At 38.7% G+C, this 20,701-nt stretch overlaps 1 protein-coding gene and 1 long non-coding RNA gene across 10 annotated transcripts in view; one reads left to right on the top strand and one right to left on the bottom strand.

Annotated features, from left to right (window-relative positions):
* The window catches only part of NTNG1 (netrin G1), a 152,448-nt gene that overhangs the window by 94,608 nt on the left and 37,139 nt on the right, over nucleotides 1–20,701 (bottom strand). The gene's annotated exons all lie outside the window — the stretch shown is intronic.
* On the top strand, nucleotides 837–18,704 carry LOC125694219 (uncharacterized). 2 transcript variants are annotated; one of them, XR_007377466.1, is made up of 5 exons: nucleotides 837–956; nucleotides 4,565–4,644; nucleotides 10,107–10,158; nucleotides 13,033–13,190; nucleotides 16,796–18,704. It is a non-coding gene; the product is annotated as an uncharacterized LOC125694219 (long non-coding RNA). The 2 variants fall into 2 exon arrangements; XR_007377465.1 differs by lacking the exon at nucleotides 10,107–10,158 and having other exon boundaries at nucleotides 16,796–18,702.

The following is a 20,701-nucleotide window of genomic DNA, read 5'->3' as shown; positions in this document are numbered from 1 at the left end:
CCAAGCAACAAGATCATGTCGGTGATGACAGAGGGAATTAAGGTGCTAGAAACGGTAAGGATTTTTTTTTTTCTTTTTCTGTTAGAAATCATTGATTCAGAGTTTCAGTCCTTGAGGGACATCAATTGATCACAAAAAGACTGAGAAATATTCTGTGAGGACAAGGTGTTCCCCATCTGCTCTTAACAACCCTAATCAGTACCACCTGACTCCCAGGCCTGGCCCTATTTAAATGCAGGTGAGAGGCTTTTTTTTCTTTCTTCCTCTCTCCCTCCCTGATTCTTTCTCCTGGGTGTACTGTGGGCTTGTGTTGCAGTCATTTTTTCTGTTGATCCTCATGGGACTTTTTGGTTATCCTGCTGTCCAGTCCTTGCCATTCAGGGGGTTATTAATTGAATCTCTGGGATTCCTGGTTGTGTGGAATGGTGCCCATCCATGAGAGCATAGCTGCTGAAGATGCTCCTTTCTTTTCAGATGCTGCTCCCTAGCAGCTGTGTGGGGAATGTGTCATGAGTGTGGAGATGGAATCCAGAGCTTGCCCCAGGCAGTGCTGTAGCAGTTTTACACTAGTTCAGTATGAGATTAAAATCGGTGGAGCGTAGAAATTTTGTGTTGGGGAAAATTTCAGGAAACTTTATGGCAAGAATATTGCAGTCTGTGTGGGCTGATGCACCACACCAATATAGGTGGACTAGAAAATCCTCCTGGGCAGGATGGATGATTGCTTTAAGCTGTGCTTAGCTGGTTCCTCCTCTCTGTGTCACATGTGTGTGAATACTGTGAGGTATTTTCCTGGTAGATGGCACAAATAACTATTCTGTTTTTATTTCATACAGACAAACTGAAGAAATATGTCTGGCAAGTCATGGAGGCAGCAGAGATGTGATGGCTTTGGCTTCTGTAAAAGGTTGCTCTGAGCTTTCTCACTGGTTCCTGAGGAAGCTCCATCTCCTGAGGTAAGGCTTTTTTTTCCTTCTGGAGAATGGCACTTCAGTAACACCTTTGTGTATAATCAGGATTTTTTGTGCAGTTTATAAATCTTTATGATATGGCTGGACTGAATCTTTTCAACGTAAGATTGTCATGCATAGTGTAATGTTGCTCATATTTCTTTGTGAGAAATAAGTAAAAAAAACAGTACTTTTCTCTTTACTATGTTATTTTTCAATCCAGAAGGTTTCTAAAACACAATGTAGCCCATTAATGTAGCTTTGTAGCTTGGCGAATTAGCTGACAGTCCACCAAAGCTGTCACGGCTTTTTAATAGTACACAACTGTTCCACAGTATCCATCTGCCTAGAGTGGAACTGAAGACTGCTACATTCAACTGAGAGTTCAAAAGTATTTTACATAAGCAGAATCAAATTGTGTAATGCAAAATAGGAAGTAATTCCCAAACGACTTTTTGTTTATTCCTATTATACCTAAATATAAAGTAACAAGGGAAAGCTCAGTACAGGCAGTTGCTATAATGATGAAGGAAATAAATTTAGAATGACGCCCAATGAAGCTTTATACTCTTGACTCCCATGCAGGTTTTGACTAGGTAATGAAAGTTTGAAATGCTGATGTCACGCTAGGAGAGTGTAAAACTAAAACTTTTACCTGTGCTTCACACAATAGCTCAGGCTGCATGTGTAGTTTGGCTGACTGAACAACATGATAGGCAATATGCTTTACAATTAGTGTTTAATAATTTGCCAATTTTCAGATTCAGTGAATCTCAAATTGCAGTTACTGAGCCTTATTGTATAGTTTAAAATGATGTTCTGATGGCTGCATTTGCAAGAGTGGTGTGCACAGGAATGACCCTGAGCTGCAGCTGCCTTGCAGCCATGTGCTTGCCTGTGGCCCTCCCTTTTTCTTACAGCAAAAGTCAGAGTAAGGCCTTCCAGACACTACTGCTAATTTAATGCTAAATGAGAATGAAGTTATTTAAAGCAGCAAGAGCTTAGCTTTTTTAAGTTGCATGGTTGAAAGGTAAGGGAATTCTTGAAGGAAAAAAAAAAAAAAAAAAAAAAAACATTGTGCAATTTTTCTTTCCAGTCTGGCACCTTTCAGTGGATCCACTTGGAAAATCCTTTCTTTCTTTAGAGCAGTACCTCTGCTGTAGGCTTGCTGCTGCCTCAGGCAGCCTAGCAGTTGCTGATTGCTCAGTCTCTTCCTTGTACTGGTGGGCTGAAAGTCTCCAAGGACAAATTTCCTACAGACTTGGAGACCTCCACCTTTTTATCATCAGTTGTGCCTGTCACCTTTGTGCCTAGCAGTTATTCAGCTATGTGGTGAGCAGGATGGGAGGACTCAAATGTCTGGAATGCAAGTGTTTCTTTTCCCAGTTTGTGTTCCACTGAATCAAGTCTCTGATCTGACATACGGCTTGGATACATTAGTGTCAGAAGGGATGCAACAGCTGGGGACAGAAGTGAAGCAATATAGATTGGTTGGCTTAAGAGCAACATGAAAGTGCATCATAAATTGTGATCAAAGAGTTGAATTGCCTGTTCTGTCACATTTGTGCTTATCTGTAAAAAGATAATTTGTATACACAAATAACTTACACACTCAAGTAGCTATTTATGCTGTAAAAGACTCTTCTGAGGGTATAAATGTGCCACCAGACTTCGGTGTGACTAGTTCTATCCCAGCAAAATTGCTTTCAGTAAATATGCTACCTCAAGGAATCATTAGGATTTTATTCTTCTTAAGAACAGCGGGATTTAGGACAGCAAATTTGGGTTCTTTACTTTATGTGGAAACATAGTGCATGCAAATGTCACTGAAGTCTGTACTGAGGACATTTCTTTTGTGTATTCTGTGATTTTAAATTCAGGTATAAAGAATTTACTTTCTAGAGTCAGTGCTTTTTCCTCTCTTTATGCATACATACAGGTATGTAAACATGCTTCAGCTTTTTTTTCTGCTTTGTCTATTTTTGTCATAGAAGTGAAAGATTTCTGGAAATGTGAAATATGCTACACCTTGAAAGAGGAGCTGATTATGGTGTAAGGCACATGACATTATCTCATTGTGATTGTACGCCTCACATTTTACTCTGAATACTGGCAAACTGTCATGATGAAGGCTGGTAAAACAAAATGTTCCATCAAGCTATACTGATTGACTGAAGTGTATACAAAACTATTTTCATGCTCTGAAACAGAAATTTCTGTTAGAAAATAAAAAGGGGCAATAAAATAAAACCCAAACCACAGACAAGAAATGTCTTAAAACCAGTTAAGCATCTACCCTTAGGGAACAGGTCTTAAAATTTCTCATTATTTTTTTTTAAACTTCAACTTAAAAGATGCTGTCCTCTTGCCTAAATGTGTAACTACAACAAATATTCATGTCTATTTGTAATATATGGGATATTAAGTACAAAATATGCCAAGACAATGAGCAGAAGGGTACTAAATCCTCCGTGGCAGTCATTAATGATTGCCTGTCACAAACTGCAGTTGGCTTTAATTTAATTTTCAAGGTACGATTCCTGCCTCCTCTGTAGGAGACCTAAGGCTGCTGTAGAGCATTCTTGAAGAGCTGGAGTAGTTAACTTGTTTATCAAATATGATACAAAACATGGAGGGATGTGTCTCAAATGTGCTATTTTTCAAAAAGTCATCCTAAATAAGTTGATATTTTATTACTCTTCACATTGAGTGCAATTGAACAGTTAATTCTCCAAACATTCATCTCTTACTATGATAGCATTGGAAATAGGAAGCTTTGCTAAACCAAGGTAGGTTGTCTTTCCCCATAAATTATTGTCCCTATTCTGCATACTCATACCAATTTAAATGGGCTGTTCACGCAATACTAAGTAATGTAGCATGTTTTCCTATGAATAAGGGTAGCAAAATTGTTACTTAGTTCCAGGAAAAGTTGCTGAGTTCATGTTGTAGTATGATATATAGTTTTGCATAGTTTCCAGCTGTAGATCTCCAGATGATTTGCAGTCTTCAGCTGCCTGCAAAGTTATAGCTGGGGAAGAGCATCACAGAGATGAAGTGATGAGCAGTGATTAAGCCAAGAACAGACCCCTTTCATTTACCCATAGGCTTTTCCCTAAAAGTTTTTTTCTTTGTTGTAATTTTTTATTGTTATTATTATTATTATTATTATTTGCCGTAGAGAAGAGAAAGTGCAGAGCCAGGCAACAAATAAAAGGAACTAAAAAGGAAAAATTCTGGTTGGGAATGTCTCAATTGCACTTCTGGGACTGTCTGCATCCGTAGGCACAATTCATTCCAGTCCTGAACATTATTGATTTTATGCCTGAGGATTTCATGCAAAAATTGTATTTCTATATTAACTGTAATTTTATTTCTGGTTCTCAATGTCAGTATTGTTTCTTTCAGAATTTCTGACCTGCTTCTGTATTATTACTGCATCTACTGCCATTTTTAATAAGCTTTAGAGCCAGTAGATTAACACTGAATGTCAAACACCACAATTAGAATTGCCAATGTTACACAGAAACATTGTTTTAATATATTAAAAAAATAACCTTTTTCTATTGCCTCAGAATCTGCATTAATTTTTGTTGTATTTGTTTTTTTCACAGAATTTTCTGGGCTCAGAGGACCTGTGTACGTGAACCACGGAAAGGAAGAGGGAAAAGTGACATAAACAAAAATGACAATTGTAAGTGAAATTCAATTTCATTTCATTTCTCTTAAAAGGTGGGCTACATTGTTTTGCTGCCATTTATTTGTCAAGATGAAAAAAGTGTTTCTAATGAATCACAGTGTATACCTACATAAATTTGTTTCTCTAGGAAGTCCATGTTAAATGTTGAATGTCATTATTCAATGAAGGAATGTTATACACACATGCCCAATGAATTGTGCACCATCTCTATACATTCATATTACAGAACATAGTACTCTGAAAGAGAACGAATATGCTCATTAAGTCCATATTAGTGTAACACATCAATATAAGTAATTCAATCAATACATACAGTATCTTTTGAGGAAAGGTAGCAAATGTTATAAGCTGGCAATCTATTCAGTTATGTGTTGGAGACTGTCATGTAATTTTTTTTATTATATATATCCACAATCATAAGGGTACATGGCTGAGAAATACACAATTTCCTAAAATGATCTGTACTCAAACTGTTACCAGAAGTGTAAATTTTGCAGATGTTAGATGGTTGCACTGACTCCTAACAGCCTGCCACTTGCAAAATGTACTTCATCATGCTAATCCCAGCTGGCAGATTGCAGGGCTGGAGCAACGCAAGCAGCTGCTCCATGCGGAGGTGGGGCTGTGAAAGCAGTGTTATCCCTGCTCCTGCCTCAAGTAGGGGGCTCAGAGTGATGAGAAGTGAAGATATACTCCTGATTACGTTTTATTTTTTTTCATGGTTTCTTCATGGTTTTTTCATGGTTTCAGTTACTAAATGGCACTGACTTCCTAAGCTCAAAAGAAACCTTTTATCTGAATTAAAGAGCACCTCTAAAGGGAAGAAATGGATGGGATAATAAAAGTATGCAATACTTTTATTTGGCATATAATTGCATGTGTAGCACACAACTTCATTCAATTGAGCCACATTTCCTTATTGACTTTACTAGGAATAAATTGGAATCTGGAAACCTTCTTTCACTGTAGAGCTGTGGTTAGGACTGCACAGCATGATGTTGTGTTTCCAACCTCTGCAGCCTCTGCTGTAGCAAGGAGGAGCTTTGACTACATATGTGATGTTGGCATCAGTTCTCCAGCTCAGGTTTACTTGAGAGCCTCAGCACTGCCAGGCTTTTGTCCTGCATACACATGGTGCTGCTGCTTCTGTGCCTGTGTTGTTAGCCTCTATCAGTGCTATGCCTGGCTGCAAGTGGCTGAATGGCACATGGTGTGACTGCACCCTTAAAAAATATATCCTGTTCGGTAAGTGGTGGATCTCTAAACAAGAGGAGATTACATGTAATTTTTCTATACCAGAAGAAACAAACTTTCTACAATTGGCTGCTACACTACAATTCATTACAGAGTAAGACGATAACAGAAGCTCTGAGTATGCTCTTCTCCCTGTGCCACCCTAGGAAGCAATAAATTAGAGTATATTATGTTCCCTATCAGTTCGACCCATCACAGGCTTGTCTTGCTGAAGATGTGATAAAGAGAAACACCTCCGATAAAGTAATGCAATTAACTGCTGCCATTTGAAATCTGAAAAATTATATTTCCTCATTCCCAGCCCATCTGTCTGTTTTACTGTTTTTGAGTAGAAATGCTGTTTAATGACTTGCTGGCTGCCTGTAGAACTCCTTTCTGTAGTGCAGACTGATGTCCTACAAGAAAGGTCAAAAGCTTGCAGCAGTAGCAGCCAACCCATGGCTGTGCAGCCCTGGGACAGGAATATCTGGGTGGGAATGCATCCTGCCGCCCTTGATAAGGGCACGATGGCCACATCAGCCCTGTAAGGCTCATGTGTACCTTTGAGGTGAGAGGATCCTGTGGTGGGGCCATGCAGCAGCCAGAGCCAGGAAGGTGTAGTTACCTGACCACGGCACTAGATTTTCCTTGGTGTATTTCTGCAGCTACCCTGCAATTAAAGCAATATAGTGCCTTCCAGCATTTATCTTTAAAGGGGACTTACAGCTCCTAGTTTGTTCTAGAGGAGCTATGTGAAGTATGTGCATTAGAATGTAAAATATTTGTCTATAAAATGGGCCACTATTTATAAGGGTGCAAAAGTAAAAGCCCTCAAGAAAGTGAGGTATTTTTTTTTCCTCAGATGCAGAATTCAGGGCTGTGTTATGCCATGAACAAAAGCAGTGCGCCTCTCTAAAGCTATGCAGCGTTTCAGTTTTCTCAGTTACACTTTATATATAAACACCTTGCGTGTACCACGTGAGTATGTTCAGGCCCAAAACAAAGGTTTTTAAGGGTGGGGAGTGGCATAGCTCTGCTTGTAACGATGACCTTTAAGACAGCATACAAAAACACTCCGTTCAACGTGGCCATCTGTGATGTGTTAATGAAAAAAAGAAAAAGTAACTTCAAAAGATTTATGCCTTTAGATTTCTTCTTATCTCCTAATTTTTGATTGGGCATATGCTGAGTGTGATGCAGTGAAATCAATGAAAAATAGCTGTAAATTCTAGCTGATGCTTGGAGTCAGTGCAGGGTCCTAAATTTTAAATGGATTTGAGATTTTCTGTGAATTTAGTTGCATAGAATTTGAATATATTAGTTCAATGAACAATATTTTATGTTGACGCTTGCAAATTCAAAAGTTGGCCAAAAATCAAAAGATAAATAAGAAAGCAAGTCTGTTAAACTATCTTTGATTTTATACCCTTGCTATGTCATGATGAGCTATTTTGAATGGTTTATTACTGTAATTTATTTCACAGGCAACCTGAGAGCCACTGGTCTTTGTCATAGAAGCTATTTTAAAAAAAAAAAAAAAAAATCTGCCTCCTTGCGAATGTTTGTGACTATCACCATCTATATCTCTGTACTTACCTGTATGTATTTTGGAATGCATTCCCAACTAGCTTTAGATTATAAAATCAATTCCTCCTTCTGACATTATGCCTAGTAAAGCTTTCTGAAGTGCCAATATTTCTTAGACTGCTTTGCTAGACTTAATTTTAGAATCGTTATTTTGCAGAATTAAGAAATGGAAGTACAAAAATAAATATTTAAGCTTGCAAGAAGCTTCAACTCTGACAACATTCTCTTGCACTATCCTGTCTTGATCTAGACTGGAGAAACTGTGTGTGTGTGTGTGTGTGTGTGTGTGTGTGTGTGTGTGTATACACACATATAAGTGGATGAGTGGAAGCCTGCCTAATGCCAGAAGTTTGGCTATGATGCTCAAAACCAGAAATTTCAGATATTTTGCATCTGTGAACATGTTAGAAGAAAATTATTTGAAACTGTTTAAGTATTTATTATGTGATAATATAACTTTATGCTACAGAAAATGTTTTATTAAGACTTTATGATTTTATTCCAATTCTCTGAAGCTTCTTTCAGTGAGTCCTATCCTTAGATTCAATTAAATCATAGTCAAGGATTGAAATCAACAGATGTTCTTACTGAATAAAACCTGAGAGGCAATAGAATGAAAGCTTCAGGAGGTATCTGAGTATTTATGAGGTCCCAGATCATCCTGTCACTTTCCAGCCGCTTTTAGCTCCATATGCATCACACTCCTCTGAAGCTGCCCTGATTTGCCATCAGCTGATCTCCCTCTGATGCCAACTCAAGCAAGTCACTTGACCTCAGTGTGCATGAGATTCCTCGAGCTACAAGCATAGCACTATGCCTTCAGCTTGGACTAACCTAATTGCCCGCTTGCTCCCAAGTTACTCAATATTTTTCCTTGAGTTATGCCTTAGTTTCAGCTCAGATTCAATTGTTTACTTCAGAGTGTCTGGTATAATACTATGCTTTTGGTTCGAGGAGAAAAACAATGTTGATAGCACACCAGTGTTTATAGGTGCTGTTAAGCAGCATCGTACAGAGCCAAGGCTGTCAAAGAAGGGGCACAAGGAGCTGAAAGGGAAGAGAATAAAAACAGCTGAATTAAGCCAAAGGGATGTTCCATATCATATGACATCATGCGGAAGGAGTGTTGAAGGGGGTGGGAGTTCATTTCTTCCTTCTGCTACTCAGGGGGTGAGCTGGGCATTGGTCAGAGAGTGGCAAGCAATTGCTTTTGCATCACTTCGTATGTACATTCATGTATATATAGTAATAACTATTATCCTTCTTCTTCTACCTTAGTAAATATTTTACCTCAGCCCAGGATTTCTACTTTGTTTTTCCTGATTTTTCTGCCTCATTCCACTGGGAAGGAGGGGAGTGAGCCACCTGCTGGGTTAAACCATAAGTCAACATAAGAACTGAATGTGATCCCTAGTTTCCAATAAATTCCTGTTATGCTAAAAGGTTAGGCTTTAGTTTGATATGGATATAAAGAGAACCATAGAAAAAGGAGCAGTTTGAAGGAGCAGGCAGAGACTGGTGTGTGTGGGTTATATGGGTTATCCTGCAAATGCTCTCAATATGGGATAGGCAGAGAAATGCAGAAAAACAAATGTATGACATGAGGAAACGCGAATAACAAGTGTTTTTGTCTGAGTGTAAGCTGTGCCTTGTAGTAGAGCTGCTTTCTCAGATACCACCTTTTGTTAATTAAAGAAACGCTTTATAGCAGAATAGCTGTCATAGATGATATAATTGCTATCACTAGGATATCTTAATTAAATTACACTGCAGGCCACAAGTCCTTCAGGGCACCTTCATTTAAGGTGCTTGATATTTGTCAGTCACCACCATGAATGGATTATTATTTTTTTCAGTACCACCTACAAGTGGGAGCTTTATTAGCAGTCTGCAGCAGTAGGGTGAAGCGAGGCTTAGGCTGATGTAAATACAAGTGATAAAAGAACTGAAAGAGACTACGTAGCCAGAATTTGTCATTAACAATTGAATTATATGTTAAAGATGGATTTTAATCTCAGTACTGCCAATACTGCTATTTGTTCCTGCTCATACTTGAGGAGACTGCCAACCCATATTCAGCCTTTTGATTCCAGAGGTTCAATTACACTCAACATCATAAGTCTCTATACAACGTTTATGGTTCAGTTACCATAGTAGGATTAATCTAACGGTTTAAGCTAGACATAGGAAAAAAAAAAAAAAAGTCTTTCTGCTGAGTTATTCTATGTATTAATATTTGTTTGCACTTTGCTTCTGCGGTAGCGAGTCACAGAATGGTCTTAGACTAACAGCTTGCTGAAAGGTGCTGCCATGAGGCATTCCCAGTCTTGACAGCATTTTAATAGATCTGATTGTCAGTTTTATTATTTTGCCAAGAGCCAGTTGCTCTTTCATTGCTGTCACGATGATGTGCTGTCATGCACTGTTCTTTGAATCTCAGGTGTTCGCTTGCTCCTGTACCTTGGAGAAGATTTCTAATCATGCAGCAGAACAGCCACAATTAAGTTTTGTTTTCCCAACCACTCACAACTGATACTGCTGCTGTTATTGGTATTTTCACTTGTAAAAGTACTTAAGCCTCAGAAATGTAAAGTTTTACAGACAGAGAAGTAATGCTTGTGCAATACTTTTCACAGGTAGCGTTTACTGACAGAAGCTGTTCCAAACCTTCCAGCTAAAGAAAAAAATGTGAGTTCTTTATTCACAGCTGAGAGCATTTAGTCCCCAGAGTAGCCTTCCTGAAGGTACTGCAACTATTTCTGAGAGCTAATTGTGTGGATAACATGCAATACTGTAAAATGGGATCAGTGACTGGAGTGTTGTTAGGAGTGCTTGCTTACAGTAATTCAGCGCTAAGACAAAGCTGTCCTTACTTGTGCATTTTTACAGGTAGACTGTGGACTGTCTTCTTGGTCAAGAAAACAGCCTGAAAGTTACTAGGGGAAAAAAAAAAGAGCAGAACCAGATTCTAAAATAACTTATTACTGTCAGTGACACTGTCTAGAACTAAAATAGAGACGTGATAATGGTACGAAACAGGAAAGGAGGAGTGTGAAGAATTGAGATCATCAGAAAAGCGGAAAAAATAATTGAAGCTCAAAAAACCCACTTTTTTTTTTTTCCTCATTAATCCTCATTTCTTTTAGATTATTCCTCGGGAAATCATAGCCAGGTCTTTTTTTTTTTTTTTTCCTAAATGGTAAAACAATATATGGGAGTTCTGCTGTTCTCTTTGAAAAATTGGTGATGGAGAAGATTCTCTGTTAATACAGTCCTAATTATTCAGTATTAACATGCAGAAGGTCCCACTTCCCAGGAGTTATGAATATACGATCTGGAGGTAGGCTTTTATTGGGCCTCTCCAGACAAGGTTAAAAAGCACTTTTTCTTCTTTTCAGCACTCTTCCTGAATTTGACAGGTATTTTTGATAGGTATTCAGCTACAGTTCCTTCCCTTTTCCTAAAACATGATGTTCTAGCAAGAAGTATTTGTGTCAAAACTACTCTCGTAACTCCTCTAATCAGTTGTGCCTTTAGTTCCTATTTTAGTCGTGGTCCCAATTTCTTTATTCTAGGAGCTAATATCCTAAGAAGAAGGTAACCACTATAATCAGCAACCTGCACAGCATTTCATAGCACGATGGATAAGTTCACAAGGGAAAATCAGGGAAAAGCTACTTCACAAAAATGCCTGTATGTGCCTGTGGGACTTGTCCTGAGATGGTAATGTTAGCACTGAAAGTGTAGGGTAATAGGATCATGCATTACTTGGAGTTCCCAGAGGTCTTGGCTCTTTATTGCTAGCTTTTTTTTTTTCTTTTTTTTTTTTTTTTTTTTAACATGTGCTAACACAATCCAAATAGCAGAGCTACTCATGCACATAAAATGACTGCTTCATTTTGCTGTGTGTGAGGTGAAGAATTGAGTGCCTGGTCTGAAGATGGCAGGCTACCTACAATGAAGAATTCTGCGCGCAAAAAGGAAAGCATAAGAAAATAAAAGGTCACCATCTTATGATGGGTAAAGCAAATAGGATGGAAAAATGTTAGATTACAAAAAATGAATTACCATTAAGTCATTTTACCTACCATAAAATTTTCTCTCATTCCTCCATCTTACTAGCCATTATGCTAAGTAACTAAATAAGCAGTAAAGATGGGAACAAGAACTTCTCATGCAGAACAGTTAGAAGTGAAACTTTATGCAGTTCTCTTTTTTCTCCCATTCTTCTAACCCTTCCCCCCCCCAAAAAAGTCTAAAGATGCTCTTTGAAAGAGTGCATGCCTGTGAGCCATAGCAGGCTTTTAATGAACTTGACTGTAATTTAATTTTTCTGTCTTGCAATGCTAAATAACTTTACTTAATGTGCCATCTTTAAAAATAAAAGCATAGGGATATGGAGAAATATAAGGTGGTGCATTTGATGTAAGGTAGATTTATACATTTCCACTGGCAGTCTGGAAACGTTATTCAGTGATGCATTATCTGCTTAGCAGCTGGCAACTCTAGCAAGCGGGTTTGAAATGGAGTTTGGCAAATAAGTCTAGCTGGTGTCTCTAAAAAGTACTTTTTTCAAATGAGAATTTTAATATCAGTTTACTTATTGAGTGGACCAGTGTCTGTGGACATGCACTAATCATTGCATTAAGACACACTGCTGCACAGGATTTTGTTTTCTGGTTCTAAAGATGTAGTGGGATATGAAATATTTTTTTGAGCTGTTGCATTATGTATCATCACCACATCCAGTACCCAACACTCTTTACTTTTAACTTAAAGCAATAACATTTGACAAGGTACCTCAGCCTAATGACTAAAAATGAGAGTCTTCAGATACTCAGGACATGTGAACACTTTCTGATGAGAACTTCTACTGCCTCCACCAAGAAGACTCGTAGGAACCAAGTTCCTGTTAGAGATGGTAACATCTTGAATGCTTGCCAAAATATTTTATCAGGTTCTGTTTACTGAAATTCAAAGTAAACGCTTCTTCTTTTTATGCTTTAACTCTCCTAGAAGTGAAGATAGAAAATTAGGTAACGAAAGAAGATGACTGCCATGTGAAAAGCTATGAATATGTCATTGCTGTTGCAAAATTATATGAAGTCCAATTATTATTTTAGCACTATAATAGAAGAAAATCTTTAAAACAGGTAATTAGAACAGCTATGGATGCTACACTTCTATTTATGCCTTCTCCTTTTTTCACCTCTTCAGTATGTTTTATATTTTTGTAAACAGCAGTTTATGATCATGTTTGTTATTTGGACAAAAAGGAGGAACAGGTCAGGCAACGTGGACTGAGAATCTATCCTGTTAATTAACATATTTCAAGAGTCCTGCAAGACATAAAAACAAACAAAAAACCAAAAAACACACACAAAAAAACCCAAAAACTAACAGTATACATTCGTCTTTAGTCTCTACCAGGTCCCAGTAGGCCCCCTAATCTGAGTTTTACTTCAATTTATTCTTGAATTCATTTTGAAGCTAATGTATGTATAAATGCCTATCAAATCTTCAGATTACTAAATGTAACTCTGTGCTTTTTTTCTTCCACAGGAAACCAAACATTCCCTCCTTTGCCCCAAAACAGCAAGTGTCTAGGAGAAACTTCACGTACCTCATTGTTTGCCTGCAAAGCCTATGTTGCACTGTTGTCAAACCATATAGAAACCTGGATTTTTGCACATTGTGTGAAGAGTGTAGCAGTGAATCAGGTAAGTTCTTTTTTAAATTATTTGCCTTGTTCACGTAAGCCTGCCAGTGGACATTTTTCCTGTATGCTTTTTAATTTCTCTTTACTAGAGGTATGTCATTGCCTAAGGCTGTGTTATCTCTTGATTCAGGCACTTTAAATAACATATCTGCTTTATGTGTCTTCAATTTCCTAGCCTGATATTAATACAGACATTTGTCATGGCTTCTTGATACGGCAGGTGTACGTATCCTTGCTCCTCAATGGCCCTGTCTGGCCTCTGTGTGCTTGTAAATGCTGAAGCCTAAAAAACACCCTCCCCACAGAAACCACATGGTAAATGTAACAAGCAATCAATCTTCTGAACAGCAATCAGGAAACCTCTTAACGAACATCCTACACAAACACAATAATTAATCTCAGCTATGACTTGAATAGCAACTAATATAATCAGCTTTAAATGGTGAGCTACTGTACTTATTTTTTTTGGCTGTCATAGTTAGGATGTTATAAGCAATATAAACATGGTGGTTTGTTTTGAAGAATACTAATTTCAGGAGTGAAAGGTGACACGTTTTATGCAGATCGGATTGTTTGTTCCTATGTGCTCAGACTAAAGCAAAACACTGTCAATGTCAAAGTAGAACAGAAAGGATATATACTCTAGGAAACTAAAAAAAAAAACAACCAAAAAACAACCATTAAGGGAAACAGAAAATACCCATCAAACCCAGTCTTTCAACCACAAAACCTCAGACTAGCAATTGTGGTCTGTGAACATTAAGTGGCAGAGAAAGTTATGTGCTTGGGTTTGTAAGCGCAGCTCTCCTTTATGAATTAGGAGACGGGTCCTTGTGAAAGCCATAGGTTGATGCTCAGCTAGCATAAGTCAGCTTAGCACCATTTTACTGATTTATTCCAGCTGAAGAAAGGCATCCTCTTTTATTTATTTATTTATTTATTTATTTATTTTGAGAAATTATGATACATTTCTCTTTCTGATTTAGTAATACTTGAAGTGCTACCATGCGAGTGAATTTGGGAAGTCTCATTGACTCCCCCTTCATGTTGGGAGGAGTAGGCAGGCTTCACTCCCCAGCAGCCAGCTGGAGGCAATGCTGCACAGCAGTGCTCATGGTGGCACTGCAGAGGAGATTTTGAATAAGAACAGAAGTGTTTTCCCTATGGATTACAATAACACATGTACCCTACAGGCACCCTAACGTTCTTTTATGTTGCTCAGCTTTTCTTTTTACAAATCCTAACCACCAAAATTAATCCCTAAAAAAAAAAAAAAAAAAAGGCAGCCCAAAATAAAAGGCAATTCTTACTGATTTTTTTGGTATTAGATATATATGAGGATGGGATTACTGCATACTGCTTACTTATTTAGCTTGGTTGTCATTTCAGAACGGAGGAAAATAAAAGGAATTCCCTGCCTTACTCCCTAGTGATCGTTCAAACTAGTTGAGATTGGAGAGGCACTCTCCAGGGGCTGCCATGAAGCGCTCATCCTGACATTCTTCTCAAATTACAATGAAATTGGTTTCTTGTGAGTCATTATATCCATCACTTAAATTTAACTACACATTATGCATGTTATAGCAGGTACATGACAAGGTAGGCCTGGCCACGGGATGGAAAAGCCTGACAGGTAACCATTGAATAGTTACATGTCAAGAGAAAAATCAATCATGACAAAACCTCCCTTACTGACAAAAAGGATGAGGAGAAATGGAAAAAGAAGGAGAAAAAAAAAAAAAAAAGAGAGTGAATAGAGATAGAGCAGGCAGCAGAGGAATACAGGAACAGGGATGTGCTGATGAGGTTCAAGAAACACCCAAGCATAAGTAACAAAGCACATTTTATTGAAGATTTTTCCTCTTCATTAATTATTTTCTGCTTTTCTCTATAGTATCTCCTCAGACACCTCCTTTTTTCACTTCTCCTAGGCTTCAAAGAACTTGGTTTTCTTCTTCATACATCACCAAAGCAACAAGATCTTCTCCTAATTTCTCAGCTGTTAAAAGTGCATCTGTTATCATTGCCACAGTGGCCTGAATTTTCTTTCCCTTTGCCACAGAAAGAAATGCTAACTCCCCAGTTCAATTTTTTTGTCCTTCTTTCCTCAGATAATGCAATTTCTAGAAAGCAAGCCGCTGCCTCCTCTCCCCTATCTGTGCAGCACCTAGTCTTTTTCATTGCATTTCCTTACTGCTGCCCATATCTGTCAGCACCAGCAAGGGCTCTTTGTGCCTTTGGCCTCCTGAGGGCAGGTTCCCATCCAGGTCTCGCTGCCACGGAGCCCCCGCAGCCACGCTGTCCTCAGACAGCCCTCGGGATCCTCTGCTCCTCACTCAGAGGCAGAAGGCAGCAGATGGGCTCTCAGATGGTGATGAGGACAGCGAGGCACAGGATGTGCAGGAGTGTCCCTTGCAGACAGCAAGCAGGAACAGACTGTGAAAGGAGGGTCAGGCAGTTTTCAGTTCTGCTTTGAGGAGGACAGAAATGGCAGCTGCCGAAGAAGTCTGAAATTTCAAAGTCTGATCTCTGAGCAAAATGTGGAACTTAGAAGTTGAAAATTTTACTTGAAATCAATTTTCTATATCTAGCATTTGAACTGTCAAAAATATGGACACAACACACTTTCAAAACTTTTTTGGAAATCCTTCTGAAAGCATGCAGCAGGACATACAGAAGATGTTAGACAACTTTTGTAAGGTTTTTGCCGTTCCGGCAAAATCAACCTGACTTTTATTTCAATACAAAACTTCTGTTTAAAAAAAGAAAAAAGTATATACCCTATAGAACATCACTAACCAGTTCAGTTGCTAGGGTTTAAATGAGCAGATTAAGTATCTTTGAGGTATCCCTGATGAAATGTAAACTGCAAATGCAGGCAAGTTGGCAAGGCTGTATGAAAACCTGCCATCTGGGCTGGGACAGGAGGGGAGGAAGGTCAGGAACTCTGGAAAGAAAGAGGATCAATAGAAAAGTCTTGAGAGGAATGAATTCAAGTCCTGCAGAGAAACAGAAAACTACCCTAGGTGAACTGTCAGAAGCAGCTGCCTATTCTAAAAATAATAGTGCTTGCTCTTTTGCTCAAATTTCTTGTTCTCTTTTTTTTTTGCTTCTCACTTCCTTTCCCTCTCAGCTTTCCCTTGATTGATAAAAGAAAAAATTGGTGTATTTTTTTTTCATGTCTTTGCTTTCTATTTCAAAACTGCTGAAATCTAGCAATAGTAAAAAGGCTAGAAAAATAAAAGATTAAAAATACTGAAGTATATGCAACAGCCAGGAAGCTGACCCAAAACTTTAGGTAAGAGATTCATGCAGATGTCAACTTAAAGTTCAGGTGGATCAGCATATCACGTGAGTTTTCTGCAGGGGATTTGGAGAGAAAGGTAAGAAAGAAGGCAATGTAACTCGAAGCTTTCAAGACTCCTTTGGGCACTGAATCTGCTCTGCAGCTCAGCTTTGCTGAAAGATATTCAAATATTCCAGGTTTTTTTTTTCTTTTTTTAGCTTTTCTAATTTGGAATGGTTTATTAATTAAGGGAAATCAGTAGAAAATCTCACTAATAAGACCAGTATTCTTCCACGTGAATAATTGATTGCTTTCTCTAGACTTGTTATCAAATGGGAGCTCCTGTACAGAGAATGGGGTGCAGAGGATGGACGAGAAGCACAAAAGTCACCCTCTTCTCAGTCACTCCTGTACTTTGCGTTCTCATCTCTGCACTTCTGAAGCTGAATTTGTGTTCAAATGCAAAGTTATCCCTTAGAGTGATGGCTCTGGAGCATGAGGACCATTAGTGCTTTCTGGAAAATACTGAGGTTGATGGAAAAAATGACAACAAACCTATACTATTTCTGCTAAATCCAATGTTGCTAATCTGGATTCAACTCATGCAAAGCAGCAAGATGTGGGCCTGAGCAGCTAGAGAATAGCAATTATGGAAGAGAAAAGGCAGCATCGTGTAAGACTATGATCTGTTGTCTCTTCATTCAGATCTTCAGCTCTAAGGAATCTCTCTTTGTATGCTGAACCCAGTTACAACTATGACGTGAAATGAAATATGATGCATCGTAAAGACCTTAGCTATCAATTAGCAATACACAAGAATGAAAGATGAATACCTAATATGCGACTGATACATCCTCCAGTGAGAATGCCTGGGTACTTGAAGTGCGTGCCTGTATTCCTGGGGAAGGCACAGAAAGCTGCTTGATGTCCACAGCAGTTGGCACTGAGCAGTTGGCAGCTTCTTCATCTCCTTCTCCAGAGAGAGCCCATTTTACACCACAGTTTGGTTTTTATCTCTAAATGTAGTGCAGAACCTGCCACGAAGAATGACACTGATGTTCAGGGAAGAGACATTCAGCAAAGGCCCTGATGTGAAATGCAGTGAAAAGGAAATGTTTCTTTTGCATTTGAAGTGACTGCTCAGAGCCACGTTAACAATCTGTGGAGTGTTCACTGGTGAATTCGCTGGGGCTACGGGGGCTGCCCCAGATCAGTGCATGTGTCCCCTTGTTCTGCCAGCAGGGCAGGAGGAGAAGTGCCACAGTTTGTCCTCAGCACGTGCCAGCAGGGCTGACAGGGACACAGCCTGCTTCTCTTCAGCCCCATGTCCACCGGCAGCATATCCTCATTGTCCAACAGTGTGCGCTGGCAGCCCAGGGACAGAGGGCTTCTGCATCAGAGACATTCCCCTCTGCAAGCCATCCTCGTAGACCTAGGTCTGCAGCCTGCAGGGCGTGTGCTAAAATGTTTCTGTTGGAATATCTAAATGGTTAGAAAGAGATTGCAATGAAGGCCAGTTTAGAACTTCAGAATTTCACCCTGTTGTTTTGTGCCTCAATATTGTTTTTCTTTTATGCACAGACATTAACATTTTGATTTTTGATTGAAATAGCAAATAAAAGGTCTGGTATTTATCTGAAAAGTACTGAAAACTGAGTTCTAATGCAATCACCCCCAAAAGAAATACGCATCAGTGGAAAGCACATTGGATTATAATGAAATAAACTGGTGGCTTCTAAAGATAGGGTAGGTTCAACTGTATTTATTTTTTAAATCTTTTCTATTATTTTTATGGAAAGATATTTCCTCCACAATTTTGTGAAACACATTTCTTAATGTTAAGAAAATAATGCTTCCTTGCAAATTGCCTTGTTTCAGCTGATCTAGATTAAGTTATATCTAAGGGTGGCTTAATGGTCTCACTGTATGAATGCACGTGCAATTTACAGACCTGTCAATAATGAAAATCTTCAAGTATGCAGATATCTTTTTAAATGAATAGTTGGCCTAACATTTTGACACTTAAAATGAAGATCAGTAAAGGTTTTCTATTAGTGATGTTGTTTTCATAAACACTTCATTACAGACAGCCAAAAACCAGGGAGATTGCATTCCTTGTGAGTGTAATAGCAGTAAACACATGCAGTACAAGTGTATCTATTATTTACAACCCACCTAAGGCTCTATCAGCACCAGCAGCAAAACAGACAGTATCTTATCAGTAAAACTTCTTTGACACCAAGCTTCTTTTCTCACAGATAAATTCTGGTTCTGCCAGACTCCACAATGAAAACTTGAAAAACATTCAGGGCATACTAGCTCTCCTCAAACAGAAGTAGCCTGTGCTAGTCAGCTGAGCTGCTGGCATACTCTTAACCTTTTCAGCAACAGCTGTGAAAATATTTTTTCAGATCCAAAAAAAGCACCACAGTTTTATTTTTCCTCAAAAAGTTCCAGAAACAGTAACATGACCTTCTGGGGAATAGTATAGAAAATTGGAGAGATAATGGGTCCTTTGAAACAATGATTAAATGGGTGAAACTGAAACAGAATTTTTAAGTGAAAAATTCTCTTATATAATCTGTCACCACGAAAGAATTTGCAGTTGCGGCAGTAGGGAATAAATTGGCCATCATTCTGAGGTAAGAATGGGACAGTAGTGTGTCCTGTAGTCTTCTCTGGGGACACACAGCACAGGACAGCAAAAGAAATCATCTAATCTCCACTGCTCCCTTAGTTTCCAGGAGGAAAAAGGACTAAGTGGAAAACATTTTAAACTTGAATCATAAGTAAGCACGTGCAAACACTGGTTTATTGTCTTCCACTAATACACTGCAAGTGTGCTAATTACAGTGTTCTTGCCCCTGCAAATTGACAATGGAAATGTGCTTTTCTGGATGTTTTGTTCAGACTGCATTTGTGCAGCAGTGACCAGGGGTAAACATCAGTGCCTGGAGGAGCAAAGGGGCCGTAAGAGGTAAGAACAAGACGGCTGCAGCTGGCTGCACGCAGGCAGGCTGTACTGCAGAATTGAAGGCACTGCAGTGCTTTTCTCGTGTTCTTGGTCCACTTATGCTCATGGGCATAAAGAAAATCTGTGCGTGTTGTTCCTCTGACTTTGAGGGACTTTAGAAACTTATGAGGTACTTTAGAAACTGTACATAACATGCTTTAAAGTTTTTTCCACGGGGTTTATGTAATTTAGTGGGAGTTAGCAGAAACCTCAAAGGTAACCACAGCTGCTAATGCAGCATGCTTTAGACTGTAGATACTAAACATGTTTTAGTCATATGATTGAGTCAAAACCTTAAGAGTTAAGTTTGCTAAATATGTGATTATTACAGGTACAGAGAATCAACCACTCTGAAAGTATTGTTTGTCCAATTAAGCCATTTGAGCTTTGATGACAGGAATATAGCAATCATGCATCTCCAGTAAACATCAACTCTGAAATCATCACTTTGCCTTTCCCACCTGTGCTCCGAAAAAGCACCAGAGCCTGCTTTTTGCCAGCATAACAGGTCTACCCCTGTCAGCCTTCTGGTGCTGAGTTCATTTGGGAAATAAGTTCCGTTAAGATGTAGGTGTATCAAAAACCCCAGTTACAGCTCTTTGTCCTAAACCTGGTGTGACTTATTCTCCTAATCTACAGATGAATGCAGTCGAGGGTGTTCTACTTAATATTCTATCCTTCATGAAAAGAGAATCCAATTCCCCCTGGGAATTTTGCCTTTCATTTCCGTGTAGCCCAGATCACAGCTTTCTTCTCAAATGGATGCAATTTCCATACAGATAATCGCTGTTACTATTATTCACAATTTCTGGTTTTCTGCTTGGAAGTCTAATTTAAGACTGAAGCGTTATTATGGCAGATACTGTATAGGTCCATTTAGCTGCAGAGACAGCCATATAGCTATGATGAGAAATCCACCAGATGCACTCACAACTGGGAGACAGGAAACTACTTTGTGGTTTTCTGAAAGCAGTTTGCTATCTAGCAAGAACTAAGACGGAAAGAAATTTCCAGCTACCCAGTGAAGTTGCAATTCAGTTGTGACTGAAATCAAATGACTCCGGAAATCTTAAACTAATGAAAACAAGGTATTACCTGAATCTATTGTCCTGTGAATTGTTAACTTCCCAATGTAAGGACTATCCTCTATCTTGTGAGGTTTCTGTTAATTGTCACAGTCATTCAATCACTCATAATGAATAAAGCACATTAG

The sequence above is a fragment of the Lagopus muta genome, chromosome 5 (assembly GCF_023343835.1).
Source record: "Lagopus muta isolate bLagMut1 chromosome 5, bLagMut1 primary, whole genome shotgun sequence".
NCBI lineage: Eukaryota > Metazoa > Chordata > Aves > Galliformes > Phasianidae > Lagopus > Lagopus muta.
This window is presented reverse-complemented; position numbering and strand designations above follow the sequence as displayed.